The 22,634-nt window shown below is 38.8% G+C and overlaps 1 protein-coding gene across 4 annotated transcripts in view; it reads left to right on the plus strand.

Annotated features, from left to right (window-relative positions):
• Positions 1–22,634, plus strand: part of Pde4b (phosphodiesterase 4B) — a 539,717-nt gene that overhangs the window by 354,181 nt on the left and 162,902 nt on the right. The window lies entirely within an intron of this gene.

Raw genomic sequence — 22,634 nt, forward strand, 5'->3', positions numbered from 1 at the left:
AGTGACTTTGTCCATGTGACATACAATGAACCCACCCTCTTACTCCTGGAACATTTGGCCTGAAGAATGCTTATTTGTAAAATAAGATGGTGTTACTTTATTTAAGCCAACAGCAGCAAAGTTTCCAAGCCCTGAAATTTCTGGTTGGTTCTGAATAGTATTGTGAACTAAAGTCAGAACATGTCAACCTAGAGCTGTGTCTGTCACACATGTAGTAAATATTCAGGCTCTGTGACATTTTAGGAACTTCAGCTCAAGGCCATTGGTGTTTTATTGATCCCAAGTAATCAATCAAAACAAGGCTCCAGCAATGCCCTACAGTCTTTAAAAGGTGGGTGTTGTATTGGCTCACAAGCTAGGTGAAGCTTCATAGTAGTTCAAAGGAGAGTCAATAGGAAGAATTTTTCAGTGAAAACCCAGTAATATTTCAGTCCCTTTTCAAAAATCACTTTCTAAGACAGGACACATCTTAGAATTGGAACTATAATTCAAATATTAAAGTACTATAATCTTTTGTCACAATGGCAATTATATAACAAGGGCATAAAAAGCATGCTTTGTGTGTGTGTGTGTGTGTGTATACATATACACATGCATATGTATGTGTCTTATATATTACTTAGAAAAAGTCCAGGGTATGGAGCATACTGTGAAATCACCCTTTGACCATTTCTCCTTTCTCTCTTCAACAAACTTGAAATCAATGAAAAAAATATATTTTAAACATATATATGTATATATTGAAAACATAAACTATTTACCTTTACCAGGGTAACATACCTTATGTACACTGCTCTGTTCTTCATGAGAAACTGTTTAATGGCTGCTCCTATCTCTGCATTACAGATGAGGTTTAGATGATGTTAATTTTCCTGGAACACACACTGAGCAAAATCTGAATGAAAATTCAGTTCTGCATGACTTCAAAATGCTTGCTCTTTCAGCATGTGTGAACTGCAATTTGCATAATTACTGATTTCTTGGTAATAATTTTAACTTTTAAGTCATCATTTATAAGCATATAAATATTTAAATTTTAGTTAATGAGTATATTTACATTCCTTTGTGACCTTTATAAACAGAAAACATTTATTACCCGGTTTGTTGATGACTAATGATCTTGTCTAAAAATATTTTGATTGCCTACTACGGCAGTTAACAAATTTTCGTGGTATTTTCATCATGGGCAAGGAGAAATCATATATAGACATTGTAGTAAATAAGTGAGAGATACAGCTCTTCTCATTAACTTTGGATAATGAATCTTATATGTTCAAGACCCAATTGATGGATACCAATCATCTATCAATAAGGATCTACCTTCATTTAAAGTCATTGATGTGTCAGTGTTCATCAGTCTTGTCATGGAAACTCAACCAGCAATGTCAAAGTCCTGTCAAATGGAAAATGGTTAACTACAGACTAGAGAAAAACCAGGGCAGACTTAGACAGCAGTAACCCTATTTGTCAGTAGATAGTGGAGAGTATACAACATGTCTAGCAATACAACAAATTGAAGGTAAGAAGCATATTTTAGATGGAGAAGTCCCAGTAGCATGTCTTAGAAAAGAAACTCTGCCAATGGACAAAAGGAATGCTCTACAGTGTCTGATCATTTACACCAAAAAATGTAATTATAAGGGAAAAGGTATGCTAAAACATAGATACTTAACTAGTATAAATTTGAGTCTATAATGTCTAGGATGGTATGGCTGACTATGAATATTTGCTGAATGAATGATTAAATAAATAACCCAAGTCATCCAACTCACTGTATTAGTCTAGCTTCAACAATGGACTAACTGGCTCAATGTGCAGGCCGGGTAGACTCCTTCCTCTAGCTCTATTGCATTTCTGATTTGACAAGGTACACAATGTACTTATTACAAGGACAGGAAACCCATAGAATATGTGCTCTCTGCTTTCAGCTACAGCCTCCACCAGGGAAAGCCATCCCACCTCCACCCAACCCTGAGCTGAGAAAGTTGGACCTCATCCTTGTCAGTGCTTCTTCAACTCCTCCCCATCTCTGAACCTCATAATGGAAAAAAATTGACATAAAAAATGTCTTGACTTTGAATACATTTATTTGAACTAAATTCTAGAGCTTGTAGTATCCTTTCTCATGCCTCTCAAAGCCAACCGACACCTATTACCTCAGTGGAAACAATACCCATACCAGAGGGACTATGGCCAGTGTGTCCTCCATATCAATCTATCCCTGTTCCATCAAAAGGTAGTTAAAGCTTTCTTAATGAGATGGAGCAAGAGAAATCAAGGGTGATCCTGTCCAGGGATCCATTTAGCATGTTTTAACAACTTCAGGCTATTCTGTGCCTAGGTGAGACATAACTGGCAGTTCTTCCTGTATGGAGCTCAGGCAAGCAAGGAAGAAGCAGATGTGAGCAAATACAGCCTGTGGTCTGGTCAGCATCTGCCATAAGAGGAGCTTTTATTCACAGGAAGCGGCAGGTTGAGATGAGGGAAAGGACAGGAGATATGTGGAAACATGAAACAGGGCAGTAAATTGAGAGAGTTGAAAGATGATTTCACTGAGAATCCTGACTCACACAAGGAAGGGGAAGTTAGGAAATTAATCAAGCTGCATATCAGGTAAGGTCTGTTGAGACATGCTAGGAGAGATATTTTTTTTTTCCTCCATAATAGCTTTGAGAAGTCATGGAGGTCTTGGGCAGGAACTACTGCATCTATATTGGTGATTTACAGGGATGAAGACTAAGCTTAACACAGGAGAAACATTAATAAGGCTGCAGCCATAGTCCTTAGTGGTGACATGAAGTAGGGGACTTGCAGCCAGAAAAGAGGGACCCAGGTCAAGAAAAACCAAAGGGGAAGCATCCTGATGGCTAGGTAACCTGGGAATTTAGACTGCTTATAGCACTAGCAAGCTTTGGCAGGCTGCTGGCTCGGAGTTGGTTTCCCACAGCTGTGAAATGGCCTTAATTTGATTATTATTATTTTTTTTTTTTTTTGCTACTGATAGTGGTGATTATCTGCAGGAAGTAAGAATAATTCTCATGTTGCTGGCTGAGAGAGGGAGGAAGGGAAGGAGGGGAGGAGAGAGAGAGGAAGAGAGAGACCACTAACACATTACTTGGCACTGAAAGACAGTAATACACAATTTTATGCAAACATCTGAAAACAGTGCCGATCACATTCTGAGTCCCTAAGGTGCTTTATTCGTGTGTCCTTTGAGTCTGTTACATTGTGCCAATGCAGTCATTTAAGGGTATGTACCTAATAGGAGATGGGTATACAGGCACATCTATTTAGCTCTCTATGCCTGTCCTAATACTTTTATGCTAAAAGCATAAATGAAGAATCCAGTGGTGGATCAGTTAAGAGGCTCAGCTGCATTAAATTGTCTGTTTTGCGGACAAGTTCGTGAAAGAGTGTTTAAAAGGAAATTTATTTGTTTCAATCCAAATAATAAAGAGCACTTTAGATCCCTGCCAGGGTAAACATGACCCATTTGGCAAGGTGTTTGTCATTCTCCACTGTCCCTAACCCAAGTTCTGGTGCTGACACTTAAACACATGCCCTCTTATTTGTTCCTCACTAGAAATCCAAGTCTTTATACATGGCCTTTGATTATTGGGGTGGGGGTCTGTTATCAGGTGTGTTTTTATGTCATATGTGATATTATCTGAGAAGGTAGCATAGGAATGGACGGCAATGGTTTGAGGATAGTAGGTGGTTGCTGAAAAGTCTTGCCTGCTGCCCTTGGCCACGTTGTCATTCTCGACCAGTGGCTTTAGAACCAGTTTGTTTGCTATATAACCCCAAGACTAACACTGATATCTTCTGCATTTCTATGCACAAATTTCTCTCCCTTCCATGTTATATGCACACGAACACTAACATCTGCCAACAAGCTTCCCATGTAGAAGGGCGAGCAGGGCTGCCATAGGCTCTGTACCCATTTCCCTGATGAAAACATTCTATACCTAGCCATCGTAAGAAAGTTTGAAAAGAAACAGAAACCCTGCCTGCAGGATTTTTTAGTAGTTACATTTACTGTAAGAGCATTAGACATCTTTAGTAGTTTAAGACACTTTCTTTTTAAAAATAGAGAAGAAAAGATTAGAGACCTCTTTTGTAAACTATGTCATTAAGTGTTGTATGTTTCCTGCTTTCAATATGCCAGTATATGATCAAATATGGAAGACTTATTCCTAAGAAGAGAGCTTTAAAACCAGTAAATATGTTGTGTTTATCAACAGCAAAAAGCAATTGGCTCCCTTATCTTCCTTCAGGTTTTTATTTTGAATGATTGTGAAAACATGTTAATTCACAAAATACCAGCTTCTTTTCAGTCAGTTTTCATGGGACTTCTGATCCACTGAGTCCTTAAAGGAAAGGCAGATGGTGCGATACATGTCACTAGTTTTTCTGGCTACTTGACATGTGGACATCTCTTAGACATTGTCTTTTATTTATGTCTTTGAGAAAGGTGGTATTTTTAATGCCTGGATTTTTAAATGTAAGCTACAGAGTGCTCTTAAATAATGTGATAAATGAAACATTAAAGAAAATTGTTCCCATATTTTAATTAAATATTTTAGTGAGCATTCTCCTGTTTAATTCAGTTTTAATTGCATTATTAATTGCCACGAAGAAAATATTCCTAGGGAAAAAAGCCAAACCAATGTTCTAATTGGAGCTTTTAACTGCTTTGCGTGATAAAATGCCTTTGATTGGTGCTGAGCCAGAAGGGCTTGATTTAAGATAATATCTGTCTCGGATGTCACCCTGGGAGAAAAGAATAAAACCTCAGTAGACTTGGTGCATTGCAGCTGTCTCTGCTGCTCCAATTTCTCTGTCCCATTGACGTCATTGGGAGGCTTCAGAGCCGCCCAGGGTGTCTAGTAAACCAGCAGGTAAATGAAAGGAAGCAGCAGAAATCCACTGATTCATGTGCAGCCCTCACTCCAAAGAGGGGGCTGCCCTGTCCGGTCAAATAATGAGCAGAAGTTTTTCCTTCCTTGCACACAAAAAGAAGGAAAGAAAGGAAATATTCATCAGTTATCCAGAAATGCGGGAAAGCCTCCACAGGGAATGTGGGTTGCATAAGCCATTCTGAAATCAGATTACAGTGCCAGGAGCCACGTTTGTCCTGGGTTCTCAGATGTCATAAACCCCCATCCAGCTTGTCTCTAATCAGGGTATGTGAAGCAGAAAGTGGCTAGGAAGCAGCCTTCCCTGGAGACAGGGTTATTCCAAACAGTCTGGCTGAGAACCAACACCTCTCCTCCTCTCTCTTCAGCTGCAGACTTTTTTTTTCAAGAGTACTGAACTCAGGGCTCCCTCCAAAATGACAATAATGCAGATTAGAGCTGCAATATTTTCCAGGAAGGGGACTATATTGATCAGCTTTATACATTAATACATTAAATGAATGCTACACTCTAACCCTCAAGACACTTACCACAGAGAACCTTTCCTAAATCCTGTCACATAGCACTTTTGTGACTTGGTGGAGCATTAATGTTAAAATATGATCAAATGCTAATTTTTCATCTGCTGAGCAATTTGGCTGCTGAGGGAAAAAATGTGAGTGATCTTCGTTGTCCTCTTCTCACTCTCCACAAGTAATCACAGGGAAGGCCTCACAGTAGCCTAGTAGCTCTCATTTCACAGGTGCAGGCAACGAACTTCACAGCATCCATTCAAACATAAACTGAGTCCTTTCCGTTCATATGCAGTTACAAAGCATTAGGGTTTTCGCTTTCTAGATAATTTAATTGTCATCTCTTCTAATCCTATGCCCTACCTTTGGTAGGTATTAAGCACTGGTTGGCATATATTCGTTGCTTGGAGGTAAGAGGTAAGTAGGGCATAATTATTGGTCTTCATAAGCATAGGAAAGTGAGGAGGGGACACGGATCCTCACATACCTGTATCACAACAAAAATAAGGCTCAGGGTGAAGGTATGACATCCGATAGTGAATTTGGACTTAAAGGACATTTCCAAGAACCGTTTAAAGACTCCTGAAGTTTCTGGCGATCCAAGTAGTAGAATCCTCATAGACTAAGTGGTCTACATGATCTGAGGAGAGGCACGAAGCATACAAATACAAAGGCTCTTTTGAATCACAACTCTGGAATCTAATGAAAGCAAGGCTGGGGCTCTTGGTGGCTCCTCTGAAATGCTAGTGTGGGGGATTTTAGAGGTGAAGAAACAGTTACTCTCTTCAGCCAGGAAATGAAACTAGTCTGGGCTTTAGTAAAAATGATTAGGAATGGTGTATAAAGCATATGAGAGCAGAAAAAAAAAATCATGGTTCCATGGAAAGCTACAGGGATAAAAACCAAGTAAATGGGGTCATAAGAGTTCGCTCAGTGAAATGTATTATTGAGCATGAGCTGTCTATCAGACAACTTGTAAGTCTGAGATTCTAACAATTACAGACAAGTTTTCTAAGTCCTTTATTCAGGAAAGGTAGAAATGGGAAGTGGGGCTAAAATTCAGCAAGTGCTTCCAAGGAACACTTAGCGCACAGCACTTAACACAGGTGTTTTGAGTGGAAGAAAATGCAGAGCTGGCCTGGGAGGTTCTGTGCTTGGAAGAACAACTCAACCTTTGGGAAAACATACATTACCAGGTGGACCTCCTGTGGATACTGCAGGAGCTCCTGGCACGGGCTGTGTGTGCGTTTCCTGGGGCAACATGAATGAGCATTCATTTGCACCAACAGACCAAAGAAATGGTTCCATTCAACTCTAGTTCAGTGAACCAATGAGTGTAAATAGGAGCACCGGAGAAGGGCTGCCTACAAGAACCTAAAAAGGGATTAGCCACAGAACCATAAGGAGAGTGTTACCTACAGGACTATGAGCAGCTTACCATGTGACTACCGTGCTGCCTCATTGGCCACTCATGAGCTTCTCATGACTTATGTAGTTCATGAGCTCTACCTCCAGGGAATGTTAGTGGGTACAGTCATTTGAGAGTCTCCTGTGGGTAATCACAGACACTCTGATTTCAAGACAGCAATAGCTTGATAAGCTATAGGAATGGAAGCATCACTGGATATAGATTATTCTCATCATTAGTTGAGAATAGTTGTTTTAGTAGATTCTTGACATAGCCCCATCATTTTTCAGAGGGGTTAAACTAACAAATTGTTTCCTATTTTACTTATCATTTGAAAACTTGGTTGGAATATATTTGTATCCATTGTATGCTTTTGATAATCTCTTATATTTTTGGTTGTGAGCCTAGCCTTTAAAACGGCTGAGCCATCTCTCCAGCCCAGCTTTTGATAATCTCATAAAAGTTATTTTAAAAGAATGTTGTTGGAAGTTTATGTCTCAACAAAATCATTGTATCTTGTTGCCCTGGATTTCTTCTCATATATTATAAAAGATATTTCATGTATTATATGAAGAGCTCTTAACACTTGCAACTAGAGTGCCAGTGCCCAAATATTTTAGTTTAAAACTATTGTTTGATGTTCGTGAGTTTTCTTCCTTTTTGCTTAGATTGTAGATTCAGCTGAACTGCCCCTCCCCCCTGTTTCTCTCATCCATCCCTTTAAGGTAGCATCTTAAGTTTATCTGTTTAAGTGACACTGTCCTTTCTGGACACAAATCCTTAGAAAGAATGCCTTCTCCATCACATATCTGTAGTTCACTGAGTGGAGCCTCTGTTACATGTTCAGTTCTTAGGAGATAAAGGAAATTTTGTGATATTTTCTTTATTTACATTTCAAATGTTTTCCCCTTCCCAGGTCTCTCCCCTATCATATCCCCCTTCCCTGCCTCTATGAGGGTGCTTGCCCACACTCCCACCCACTCCCATCTTCCTGCCCTGGCATTCCCCTTTACTGGGGCATTGAACACCCCCAGGCCCAAGGGCCTCTTCTCCCACTGATGTCTAACAAGGCCATCCTCTGCCACATATGTGACCAGCGTCATGGGTCCCTCCATGTGTATTCTTTAGTTGGTGGTCCAGTCCCTAGGAGATTCAGGGGGTCTGGCCTGTTGACAAAGTTGCTCCCTCCATGGGGCTGCAAAACTCCCTCAGCTCCTTCAGTCCCTTCTCCAACTGCCCCACCTGAACTTTCTTATGGCAATGTAGACATAGAGCCTTCACAGTAATGGGAAAAGGTTTCATTGTCTCCAATAAGAGTCTCTTTGTGCTTTATATCAATGTAAAGGCTGTTATCTCTTATGATCTCTTTGTGTAATTGCCCAGTGCTGGGATACATGCAATGATAATAGCAGCAGCTGCTACAGTTTACAGAGGTTTTAGTATGTGCCATGCTTATGTGTACCCTGTGATAATAGCTCAGTCAACCTGGTTCAAACACCAGTTTATACATGAAGGAATAAACGGTTAAGTTACTTGTCTAAAGTCTCTCAGATCATTAAAAAAGACTTGAGAAAGTTGAGTAGTCAAGTATTTTTCTGTCTCTAAGGCTTACTCATATGGGTAATGGCTAGTTGACACATTATGAATTCATAAGGCAAATGTGGACTCTATCTGTGCTAAAAGCTCTGAGGCAATGGTCTCAGAAATAGGATGACTGTTGTACACATCTGTCCATGTGGGAAGCTACCTGATTTTATCATCATAGTATGAAGAGAGCCAAAGGTTTCTATAAAGAATGTGGTGGTTTTCTAACTTCTTCAACACCTGGATATATCTTGAAACATACTCTTTTTTAAAAGTCTGATTTTGGTCTTCCACAGTGAAAAATATATTTTATGAAATGGTCACTGTGTCGGGAGTCAGAGGCCATGAATTCCATTTTAACTCTGTAGTTCTGAAGCTGGGTGGTCCTAATCTTCCACCCTTCTGGAGCCCATTTCTTAGCTGTTAGCCCAGTGAACTACATGGGAAAAAATGTCTTCAGTTCACTTTGTCAGAACCCTGCATGTGTCTCTGTTGTGCTTCAATTTGCTACTAAGAAAAAAAGAAGTCCATCTCTGCTTCATTTGGTGAGCTAAAGACTGTGGTTACTCTCTCCGTAGAACGATTAGAGGAATCTCTGTGCAGGTGAAAGAAGACTCGAGGTACACAGGAAGGTGTTTTTAGCAACTAAACCCATTGTACTGATAGAGTCACGAGACCCTAAGGAGAATGAGTAGCCATCGAGCCCACCTTCCTGCCTTGGGTCATGTCCCACTTGAACCATGAGAAGAGATTAAGACTCCCCACTTCCCACAACCCCCTCTTTTTTTAAAGGAGCTCTCACAACCTTCCTGGGTATTTGGTTCCAAAACCAACAATCTCACCTATCAGAAATCATTTTGCGTTGATAATCTAAATACTTAGGGGCTGCAATTCAAACTTATTTTCTTCTGTCTTTAGTGGCAAAAAAGAAAAGAAAAAAGAAAAAAGAGCTGGTGCACTACTTCTGTTCTTCATGAATGCCTTTATGAAGATATTATTCAATTCTTTCTCATTCCTTCTTATTCAAACGTTTTAAGCTGTTTTTTCTACATTTGTCCCTCAAGAGTGTTCATCTTCTCATCTGTGAGACCCAGAATGCCACCTAATGGCAAGCTTAGCCATTGTGCCCTAGAGCATGCAGAGATGACTATGTAGACATGGTAGCTTAGGTTCTGGTTCTCTTTATTCATCTCTAATAATAACTTTTCTTTTGTTAGCAGGGCTGTAAAACATTTTGCTGACAGCCATAAAAGTTAGAAGGGTCTGTAGCTCCTAAAACATTCCAAACTGGGGGCTTAGTTGATTTAAGAGTTAAGAGCCCTTGTTGCTCTTACAGAGGACTTGAGTTCAGTTTCCAGCCCTCACACAGTGGTTCACACCATACATGATGCCAGTTCCAGGGTTTCTGACCTTCCTCTTCTGGACTCTATAGGTACTAGCTACATATACAGTGTGCATATATACTTGCAAGCAAAACCTTCATATTCATAAAGTAAAATTAATTAAAAATTAATCTTAAAGTTATAAATATTGTTACTGAAAGCTAATCAGCTAATAGAAATAACTAATGAAAATATGTTCATGGGTATTTCCCTCTGAATTCTTGCTCCCACGATGATTTACTTTAAAGTTCTACTCTTTACAGTCCTCTACAGAAAGACAAGGGTAAATTTTTGTATCAAAAATTTCTGAAGTCAGCTCTAGATGAAAGTGAACTCAGATATCCTAAATGGGCAGCATATTCTAATTTCTGAGTTTATTTAATATTTTCCTAAGGAATGTATATATATACATTCTTAAATCAACTAAGCTCCCAGTTTGGAACTATATATATGTATATGTATATGCATATATATTTCTAGGGCAAAGAACATTTTTTATTTATGTTTTGTATCTCTAGGACATAGCCCAAATAAAATCATAGACTAACATTTACTAAATGTTTGAAATTTACTTTAGGGATGCATACAGCATTCACTAAAATTATGTATGTGAAAATATTTCATCAACTGTTGAGCTCAACATAACTTGAATTATCACCACTAATAATTTTAAAAGGTTCAGTATTAGCTATGAATTTAAAAAATTGTGGAAAACAGTTTGATGTGCTCTTGTCTCTAGGAGTGTATATTATCCACTTGTTATGGGTCTTATAAAATGTTATCTAAAATGAGTTTTGTAAAATGAATGATCAGTGGTGCATGGCTGCTATTTGAAGTTCAGTACACGGCCTTTTCCGCCGGGTAATCTGTGAATGACAAATGAAGCTGACCATGATGAAAGCAAGCCTCTGAAGCCAATCAGAAATCACGCTAGCACCAAGAGAACAGTTTCCAGAATAATTTATGTTTTTCCAGGGTGCCCATGCCTGTGTACACATTTCTATGAGAGAGAGGACATCATGGGTATCTGACAGGCAGACCACCCAAAAGTTTAAATCATACTGCTTTATTTATTATTAGCATGACTGAATGAGTCTTTTAAATACTTGGCCTTCATCTGTGGAGGAAACGGCCAAAGGGCCGGAGAAAGAATACAGATTTTTTTTTATGTTAGTGACTTTTAAAAAGCAGCATTTATGAATAATGTCTTAGGTCTTTCTAAAGAACCCCATTCCCTGTCTTTTTTACTCGGTTTGCAAACATTTGCTTCAAGATAACGACATTTGGGGTCAAAGTGGCTCAAGTTGTTTTACCTCTGTCATGCCAGTAGATCCTTGGGAAAATTACTTAGTGTCTCTCACTTCAATGTTCTCTTCTGTAAAATGAGAAACATGCTGCCTAGCTCAGAAGACCCTTCATGCTATCAGGTCCTTTGTAACATCATTAACTCCTCTGCCTCTGTCTCCTTGCCCTCTTGCCTGTCTAGTTGGTCAGAGTTGGCTGACTAATATAAAACATATTCATAAGCATTAATAAATTAATAAAAAATATAATAATAAACCAGAATATTTGGGGGCCTTGAGGAACCTAGCAAGAAGTAGCTGAGACCCCTTGACAGAACATTTTATTGAATTTCTTTCCAAGGGTGATATTGATTACTTAGTAATGACACAAAGCTATAAATTCCTGAGAATGTGTTACTTTTTCCAGAATTAAGTTCTTAAAAAGAATAAAGAACCTTAAAGGTAAAAACTTGATTATAGCCTGCCAAGGCTAAATAAAAGAGAAGGAATTTTGGCAGGGAGCCAAGAGGCCTGGGTTCAGGCCCAGCCCTTTCACGATCTAGATAAACTGTTCTTTCCTCTACTGTTCTTGTCTCTGCTCTCCAGTGAGAGGGGAGCAGGCTTGGGCTTCACCTGCATCAATAGCCATCAGTTCTGGGATTTGCATGCCATCACTGTCCAGGACATCCAGGAGCTGTGTGCATTTCCCCATAAGGAAGAGAAAATCAGGGGTGCAGCCTGGTGTGTGGAAGGTTTTGATACTCTGTAACTGCTGACTTAGAGGACATGTCCCTTTCAGGCCACCATACCTCTAGGGGGGAAAAACAGTTGTCCCCATGTGAACAAAAGACAATTTGGAAGGTACTTTGCCTTTCACATTTCTACTATACATGAAGATCTTGGTGACTCGTTTGGTGAAAGAGATTGTCAGTAAGCACAAAGTAGAAGGAAACACAACACCAAAATAGAAATTAAACACAGCAAATAGAGAAGCGTAAGCAGTAGTTAGAATTTTTTTTTTTTAAGTAACAAAAAGCAAATGGAAACCATTATAATTTGAAACCAGGCTGGTAATTGACTTTACTAAATCAAATTTCAGAGATTGAAATCTGGATGTCTTAGGTTGCTGCAGTCCCTCTTGGATTTGCCAAACAGGAATATCAATCTTGGTAAGTTAATTTTGACAGAGCTGGGAGGTATAGATATTTGCGAATCTCCCACTTACGATCTAAATTAGATCTCTTTATTTAGAATAAAAAATGTGTTTGAAAAGCATGTGGGTTTTTTTCCTCCAGGTTTCTGCACTTGAAAAAGGACTGTGTCTAATTATATACTCAGCCTAGAGTCACATTCTTGGCCATAGCCGATGATAAATAAGCTTAATTCTCTCAACTGTAGCAAAATAACCTATAGCTGTTAGCTCTATCATTCCAACCGTCATGTGTCCCTTTTGTTAGAGGGAATAAAAAAAATCAACTAGTGTCTCACACCATATTCATGCTGTTTACAACAAAACACTTAAGAATGATGTCTTTCACAATTAAAACTGAGTTGAAATTCTACAGAAATTGCCCTAAACTGTAGAATCGCTTCACCCTACCTTCCTGCCGATGGGGAGAGTCTCAAAGAGGCCCTAGCCTGAATCTTAGTTTCCTCTATTCACGTATATTCATTTTGCCTTTAAAAAGAACATTTATTAAAAATCAAATAAACAAAATCTTCATGATACTGAAAAAAAAAAAACAAAACAAAAAACTAAGAAATTTATGAAAGGAACCCTGTATTCCCAGTAACCTGGAATTCCTCCTGAGATTCACAGCTTTAATTTGATGACAAAAGAGAAGACCCAACTGCTTCACACTTTGGTTTGGTTAAATTTTACTGTCACTTCACTGAAGTGGAAACATGTTTCTGTTGCACCGGAGAATATGTGTGTTTGAACCAAAGAAAGAGAGAAAGCCATGGAAATCAATATTGTTGTTCTCTTTGCAAAGAGTTGGGTTTTGGTTTTGTTTTCTGGTTTTAAATCAAGATGATGCCTGATACAAGCCTCAATACAAGAAAAATGTAAGTGGAAATCAGTCACCTGTAGCTTCATATTAATGCACTATTAATATTTCTCATGCTCACTTGGGTTCAGAGATTAGCCAGCCAAGTAGCTAATATTCGGCAGTGCACCCTATTTCCTTCCCTAGAGAATCCTAAGCATAAAGATGTTTGTCTTTTGTTTTGAATTTGGGTATATGTGTGGTTAACTTTGGTTCTCAAAAAATCTGAGTTAAAATTCCATATCTTGCCCATGTATGTACCATGTGTGTGCAGAGCCTCTGGAAGCTAGAAGGGGGCACCGGATGCCCTAGAATTGGACTCATGGCCAGTTATGAACCACTAGATGCTCAGGGTGGATGTTAGGAACTGAACCTGGGTCCCTTGCAAGATCAGCAAGTATTCTTAATCTGAGCCATTTCTCCAGTCCCAGAGGTTTTTTCTTAAACCTGGTATAAAACAGACTCTTAGCCGAGCAGTGGTGGCACACACCTTTAACCCTAGCACTTGGGAGGCAGAGGCAGGCATATTTCTGAGTTCGAGGCCAGCCGGGTCTACAGAGTGAGTTCCGGGACAGCCAGGGCTACACAGAGAAACCCTGTTTCAAGAAACAAAACAAAACAAAACAACAACAACAACAACAAAAACCAGACTCTTAAATGACTGGAAAGCAGCTGGGTAGAGTCCTCAATCTTCCTTTCTATTAATTTCCAATACAAGTGATACTCTTTGGACATATTTTATTTTTTTTCCTGTTTATAAAAGAAAGACATTTGCTCTATGAAAAGCTTATAAAATAACAATAAAGGATAAAAAATCCTTTGTATTTGATAAGAAATACAGAAAACAATAAAAACAAAACATATTTATGCATGTGCTATAGGTATAATGATGTCTTAGGAAACCCACTCTAGAAAACTAAGGGTCTCCAAAGCCAGGGGACCCTAAGGTTCACTTGTGGTTCCCCCTCTCTTCTCTACACTTGTGCAGTGTTTGTTCTCTGCAGCCTTTGGTACTCTAGGCCTTTTAACACAGCAGCATAGCATTAGAATTTCTAACCTATTTATCAAAAAAGCTTTCTTGTCATAGATTTGGTTTTGTTTTGTTTTTCTATAGCTAGATACTTTAGAAAGGACCACGTGGGCTCACATTATTTATCCAATAAACCCACCTTCTGCATATAGCCCAGGCTAAGGTGGAAGGTTATAGATTCTGTGCACAACACCTAAGGAGACCAAGGACTGAGACAGATGTTCCAGTAACTCTACCTTCCAAATCGCTTAATTCCTCCACTGGGAAGTGATTTCTTGAATGTTTCAAATATTTTCTTTCTGGTCCCCCCTTTAAGGGAATGTTGTGAAGGTCAAATACAATTTTTTAAAAACTGCAATTTTTACAGTAAATCTATTACAAATGATATGAAAATTGATTCATGTTACTCTGGGTAGTTATAGACAACTATTATGTTAACATACCCAAGAATTTGTTAAAATTCGAATATAATAGTTGTTTATCTTGGTCCATGTATTAAACCAAATAGATTAGATACCACAAAATTAAAAAAAATTGACAAAAGTTACTTTTGCCAATTGATATTTTTTTATTAGCATCCATCCATAATTTAATGTCACCAGTAAGGGCAACAATGCCTATCAGATAGAAAGTCCCCTGTTGTTAAGAGCGTTACTAATCTTCATGGTGGAGTGAGAGTTGTTAACTAGTGTCCAGTTTATTATGGTTGCCAAACACTTTCCTAGCCACCATTCCTCGGCATCATGCTAATAGTACTGTAAAACAGCACCCTGCTATTAATTGTCTTATTTTGTAAATGAAAAAGGAGCCCAAATGTCATTCAAATGGAAAATAATCCTTTCTTGTCAGATTTCAAATCCCATTTCCTGAAGTCTACACCATAATGCCATCCCTGGTATTTTTCTATATTCAGGTACACTGACTGTTCATTTTGTCTCTGAAGAACTCATTTATGCAATGGTCCTCCCATTCTGCTAGGGACTGTTTATACATAGTGCCTACAGGGACAGAGGAAAAGGCTGTAAGGTTGAGAGAACTGAACCTACAAATAATGCAGGCATCCAAGGTTTATAAACTCTGAACTCCACAGTACTGTGAGGTGAGCAGTGACCACATGACTCTCGAAGTATCAGACATAATCTCTTTCCCCAGACATATGTTTTCCTCTTCCCCTGAAACACCCGCATGCTAGGACCATTCTCTCAGGAATACCTTTCTGTTTCTCCATCCAATCCAATTTACTTCAGAAAAACTCTGGAAATTCTCTTCAAGAAAGATATGTAATTACGAGCTAGGCACAAATGGCCAACCAGATGGCTTCTGTCTACATGTTCTTGAAACACCAGCAAAAGGCGTTCTGGCTCTGTGTATTGAGCCTTGTCCCAGACTGGGCCGATGAACAAAGAATGGAGATGGGTCTCCAGTCTCAGGGGCCTAAGTAGAAGGGAAAAAAGAGATAGGAAGAGCCTGAGGTGGTAGGTGACTCAGAGGAAACATTGTCTGATACATATTTGAGGCACATATTATCCAAACTGAACCTGTACAGGTCTTGTGTGCCCTGTCACAGTCTTCATGGAAGAAAATTCCAAGACTGAATTTGTGTTAAAAGGTTAGCAATGTTTGTACTCAACAAAAATTCAGTAAATTCTGTATTTTTTTATTCCTGTAAATAGTAATATCACTGGTTAGGTATCCATTATAGAACAGAAATACTTATATGTTCTTAATTGTTTGTGAATTAAAGGGTGAAAATGCGGTTTATTTTGTTTTATTGTAGCTCGTGCCTAATGGTATTGTTTCTTCTTTATCACGAGCATATATTTATACTTTTCATGTCACCACCTGGTACTCCTAATGTGTACATTCATAATGTGGTTGTTATAATGTTTACTGGTTGAAACACATGAAAATTAAATGTCTTAATGTAATTTAAAGCATTTATTCTCATGCACTTAGGAGCTGATCCCCTACTATTTACACAGATGGCATTTTGCTGTTGTAAGTAACCACAGGTCACTGAGAATACAAATTAATTTTCCACCCAACAAGACAAGCTCTTTCAGGCAAATGAAAAACATTTCAAAACAGAAATTTCTTGTTTAATCATAGTTTACTTTAACTGTATCTTGTAACCGGAAATAATCTCAGAAGTGGGATCAAGTCAAGTGAACTTTCTGAAAGGTTTTAAGCTGCTGGGAAATAAAGTCTGCTTAATTTCTCCTATGTACAAAGGGGAGACAAGAATAGCCACTGTTTTAGGATGTGATGCGGTCTTGGTTAAAACGGTGAGTCACCGCCAGCAGTAGTGCTAATGACAGAGGAATCTACTTAGCGCCGTTCTCTAAGCTTCACATATGAAGCCATGCAGAAATTATACAATTATTCCTCCTGAATGGATCTTCTTATTGGCTTGTAATTACTAAATATGCCTTGAGTATTTTCATATCCTGAAATTAAGTCTTCAGAACTGTGTAAAGAACTATAAGGTATGATCTCTGATTGTTTATCATCTCAGAGTTTACTCTACCAATGAGTATGTAGCTTCCGAGGTTCTAAAATGTGACCTTTCTATCTTCTGCATGACTCAATTACTTAGATAAAGTTTAAAGAAATCCCAAGAGAGACCTCTTATTTGCACCATGACACAATGCGTTTTCTTCTGCCTGCAATGGCTTTCTGTGGATCTAAGGCAGCTGTCTTGTTGATAGTCAAAATTCCTTGCCATTTTGGAACATTACTCATAAATAGAATCAAATTGTCATAAATTTGTCTTATAGAAAACGTGAGGGGCACTTAACAGCTCTCTCACATAAAACTATTATCTACACTGACTGATTTTACCATCCCCTTCTACCCATGCACCAACTAGCAACTTAGTTGACTGTACATGTGTGAAAACAAATGGAGACTAAGTAATGGATCCCTAGAAGACTTCATGATCTACTAGCTACAAATATCGCTTAATCTAGCTAGCTGTTTGAGAGGTGGAGTTCAAGGCACTAATGTGTGCTTAAGCCATTAAAGAGTCTCCTAGGATGGTTATATAAGTAATAGCAAGAGAATTTACAATAGGTCCCTTCAGAAGCCTCTCATTCCTTGTAGCTAGCAATATGGAAGACCTGGGTTCTACTTTAACAGAGAAACTTATTGTTGTAAAATACTAAGCAATACCCTCCCTAACTTCCTATGATATACAGTTTGTTCTTCCAAAGATACATAAATATTACAAGACGGGCTTTATTTTCTATTTTGCGGGCCAGTGAAACAATGTTGAAAAGATCTTAATTTACTAGTTATAACTTAAGGCTGGTGATAAATGTTGGGTTTATATCATCTTATTTACTTTATACAAAACCTTTTTGAGGTACATATGCTTCTATTTTCAAATGAAAAATGTAAATCTGGGAAATAGATTTGCATGTTCCAATTTTTCAGATAGTAATTAGCAGACCCGGGTTGTGACTCCAATGAACATGCTCTAATTCTCTAGAGTTTCAGGATCACTCACCAGCACCTTATAATTTTCAGTAATGGATGCTGGGAGTCGATCCATTAGTCTCATGATGAACCACCCCATATGGTTCATCTACATCCTTTTCATTTGATTTTTATGGGTAATGACATGTGGAGTTGATGATTTCTTCTTATACAGAAATCTATGTCTAAAGAACTGCTAGCTCATGCTTTTCCAAGAAAGAATGCTGTATGTAATGCTCCTTGTGTTCCTTGTTCCTTGTGGCACCATGAATCTGATTCTATGTCTTATTGGAATTATTATCTATCGACTTTCTGCTCCAATCATGGAAGTTTCATATGCTATTTTCCTTAACTTAGTTATACTATGAAGATTCAATTTTCAATTACCTGCACAATTTGCTCAAGGCCACAGCCCTATCTTATGGACTAGAACATGGGTCCCTGCTCATATCAGAAACTCATGCTATTTGTGAACTCTTTTCTCTCATGGAGTTGTTTGTACATTTGTAGCAAATACCATCCGCACTGCAGTACATTCTGCCTGGGGAACTGCACTGCTCTTTGTGTCCACAGTCTTTGCGTTTCTCCTGTGAATCATATCCATCAGTGTTTCAGTCAGCCTCTCTAGTTTCAGACAACAGAAACCAATCCCGAGTTCCTTTGAAAAAATGGTCATTTGTTGGCATGATACAGGATAGTCCATACAATTAATACGGTTCTATAAAAGGAGTTTTGGCAGACAAATGGAAGCAAAGAACGGGAGGCACCTGCCAGGACCATGGCCAGAGTCCTATCACACTCACAGGCTGCTACTGGCACTGCTGTCACAGCTGTTGCCATGGCTTCTTCTATTCCTGCTCCTGGCGATAAGACCATAATTGGTTATGCATGCCTCTCTTTCCAGCACTTAGTGCATTACCCCTTTGCCCTCAGATAGCTGCACCCAAGAAACTCCAGTAAGACATCTGGGGTGGACCCCATGGGGAATGCCACGTCAGCAGGAATACACACAGGAGGAGTGCATCTAAAGCCTTTGTCTTAGAATTGCGTTTGAGATTTCATGATGGCAGGGCAGCAGCATATGACAGACTTGAAGATAAGAGACATGCTAAACAACCTACACATGGGCTTATCATAATCACATAACATATAAACATATTACATGGTCATCTATGACTCAGACAGTAGCCATAACTCCTCAGCTGTGCAAAAGCCATGCCTTTTACAGGCCATTAAACAGCATATTGTCCAAAAACTCTGGATGATAATCTGTGTTTAAACACTCATAGATTCCCTACATCCCCACTCTCTTCTTTCTAATCCACTGAGACAATAGGAAGACGTCATGGGCTGCCAGTTGTTAACATCTGCCTTAAATACTCTTCTTGCCTACAGGTGAATTTTCTATACTTCTATTAAAGAACAAATAAATAACAATGCTGTATACTTCAGTAGATGGTGTTGACTTATTAATAGTAAATAAATTAGCACTGTCCTGAGTTATTTAATTGTAATATCTAATTTGAGCCTTTCCATAACATTTATACATAGCTACTTCATTTTCTTTTTTTTTTTTTTTTAAATAAAGTATAGTTTAGGGGAACCAAACAAGTTGTCTGATGTTCCACAAACATTAATGTGACATTATGGTAGATCATAGTTCATACGACCCTAATTTTACTCCCACCTTACAGTGTTCTGTGGTGTGTCATAGGTCACAATGCTGTTGCTCAGGCAGCCTGTCTTACCTGAGGAAGCTCTGTTGCATTTCAGTTGGTGGGCATTCTTACCCAGTGGGAAACACAAACCTTCAATATCCCTAAGATCCCAAATATGAAGTATCATGCACCTTGCTTGCTTTCTTCCACTAGCCTCAGAGTGCTCAAAGGCATCACAAGAGGATTTCTCAATATTTTCTCCTGTACCTTTTATATGGCAGCACCTACTACCTACCCCATTGCTTGTCTCTTCTTTCAGAACAGACAGTAGCAAAATGTATCTCATGAGGTTCAGCGACTCAGAAAACTTCAGTTTCTCTTTCTAACTCTCCTTCATGGCTACTTTCAGGTTACTTCTCTTACTTCAGATCATAGACCTAGTCTATATCAATACTAAGTCTTTGATTCTTTTTTTGACCTTTTATATCCTGAGTAAAGACCCTATGGGCTTAGATTTCCAATACTTATCTGTTTTCTAAGTTACTTCTCATTTTGGCTACATAGAATTCTATAAATGTATACACACACATAAGCATATACATATGCATATATGTGTATATATACATATGTACATTGTATATATATATATATATATATATATATATACAGTGTGTGTGTGTGTGTGTGTGTGTGTGTGTGTGTGTGCGTGCGTGCACGTAACCATTCCTGCCCCATCTCCATGTCCAAGTGGATGATTCCCTGGTATCTCCTGTGTTTCAGTTGTACATTCACAAGGAATCTGGATCTCTCTCTCTAGTACTTTTATTTTTCTACAGAGTTTATTAATTTCTAATATAATGTATAATTGACTTACTGTTTCTCTTTTCATTATCTTTTCCCATTGTCAGTGTGTAAACTCCGAATGCCATTTCTCCTGTATTCACCACCTTATCATGAGCCCCTTCAACAATTCTGACACGTGTATTAGGCTCACACTGGGTACTTGTCACACTGACACCAATCCTGGAGGGCTTCGTCTTAATACTCTTTCTGAGTCATAGCTTTGTTTCCAGGTAGTCCCTTGTCTGTGCTGACACTTAAGAGTTCCATCGCATAAGCATAAAATAGGGACAAAGTGTAACAGCTGCTTGCACTGAAAACAGCACCTCAGCAAGGTTCTTTCCTGCCCTGCATCTTCTTCCTGGAGGCACCCAGTGAGGAGTTTGGCAGCACCCACAGATGGCATCAGCCACCTCCAAATCTGTGGGAGTCCACTCAATTCCGATTCTCTCTTGTAGCGATGTTTCAGTCGGGTCTTATTTTCTGTGCCTGCATCTGCCTTTACTCTTTCTTTTTCTAGCCCCCCTTTTCATCTCTCCCAGTCAATCTCTGCATTTTGCTTGAGCCTATAGATAGATGCTTGCCTTGCACTTCTGTAGACATTTCTTTGTTGCCCATCATCGATCTGTGGAAATCTCCCTGAGACAGGCCTGATGGTTTGCCAGTGGCACAAAATGAATTACTGTTACCCGAAAGGACCATGATACCTTGAATCTCTTTTGTCAAGTGAATTTGTTACCCTAACACAAAAATTTCCAGGTATTTCCTTCCTGACATTAAGATAAAGACTATTAAGCCTCACATCCCTTCCAATGTTTATCCTAAGATACCTTTAGCTCTTCCCATAGTTTTTTATTTATAAAGTTTTATCTTTGCGATAGACCTCAGCTAGTTCTAGTATGTATGGGGGTGGGGTGGAGATATGTGCGGCTATGGGGACAGGCATTGGTATGGGTGTGTGACACCTGTGTGTTCATGTGTGGAGAGCAGAGGTGAATTTCAGGGTCCTTCCTTGATCACTTGTACCTTATTTCTTGAAATATGGTTTTTATTGATTGACCTGGAGTTCACTGATGGGATATGCTTGCTACTCCATGAGGCCCCAGAATCATCTGTCTCTGTCTTCCAGCACTGGAATTAAGAACACCACAGTGCCATGCATGGCTCCTTATATGGGTTCTATGGATCCAAACTCAGTTCCTAACACTTTCACTACAGTGAACATGTTATCCTTAGAACTACTTCCCTACATCCTTGATATTTTTAATAGAAACTTTTGATTGAGCACCATAACAATTGGTACTGAAAGACATTGCAAGCTACAGTCTTTTGAACTGACATCATGTCATCTGTGCATTTTCCCTTTAAGCATCTCCTTTCTAAAGCTTGACTCCACAAGCAACCACTAACTGTATGTATTAAAACTCTTTTTCTTGTCTTGCTTAAAAGAGACCACAGGTATATATGGTTTCCCATGTTCATTTAATTTTGAATGCCTGTGACCTTTGGTTCACTGCATACTTTCATTATTTCTTATTCAATTCTGCATCTTGTTATCCTGATGGTTATTTTGAAGGTACAAATAAGGATTATTATCTCATTCTCCCCCCATCTCTCTTTCTGTGTGTGTGTGTGTGTGTGTGTGTGTGTGTGTGTGTGTGTGTGTGCGTGTGCAGGTGTCCATGGAGGCCAGAAGAGGGGTGTTGTATCCCCTGGAGCTGAAATTAAAGACAGTTGGAAGCTGTCCAGGACGGGTTCAGGAAATGAGTCTGAGATTCTCTGCAAGAGCGGTACACATTCTAAAGTGCTGAGCCATCTCTTCAGCTCCCAATTGTCTCATTCTTAACACATATATATAATTCCATGACCCCCTATCACTCTCAGGAGGAAAGTTTTAAGCAATTATCATAACCTATCATTTACTGCTGATTGTCTTTCCAGACTCTTCTACCAGCTGTACAACTATTTGCATTTTTCTGTATAAGAAATATTTCTGTCAAAAATGAAAATGTCACCCAAAACATACCTGTGGTAAGAGAAACACTACTAACTGGGAAATGAGACAACGGAAGCTGGGACCATAGAGACACCTCAGCAATTAAGAAAACTGGCTCCTCTTCTAGAAGACCAAGATTCTATCCCCAAATACCCACATGAAAGCTCACAACCATCAATTCCATGGGATCTGATCTTGCATCCAAGGACACAAGGCACACAGGTTGTCCAAAGATATACATTCAGGCAAAACATCTGTATGCAAAAACAAGTAAATAAGCATATCAACCAATCAATCAATCAATCAAACCTTTAAAACAGGAAGCTAAGCAACATTTCCCCCTTTTTAAATAGAAATACTTCTTTGATTCTTGATCGGCATAGTTTCCCCTCACTCCAAAGCTTCAGCACACATTTAGAATTAGTTCCATTTTTAGACTGTTAAGGAAGAAAACTTCTGATTGTAATAAAAGTCAAAGGTATTTCCAGATCTTCTAT

Source organism: Mastomys coucha, unplaced genomic scaffold, assembly GCF_008632895.1.
Source record: "Mastomys coucha isolate ucsf_1 unplaced genomic scaffold, UCSF_Mcou_1 pScaffold18, whole genome shotgun sequence".
NCBI lineage: Eukaryota > Metazoa > Chordata > Mammalia > Rodentia > Muridae > Mastomys > Mastomys coucha.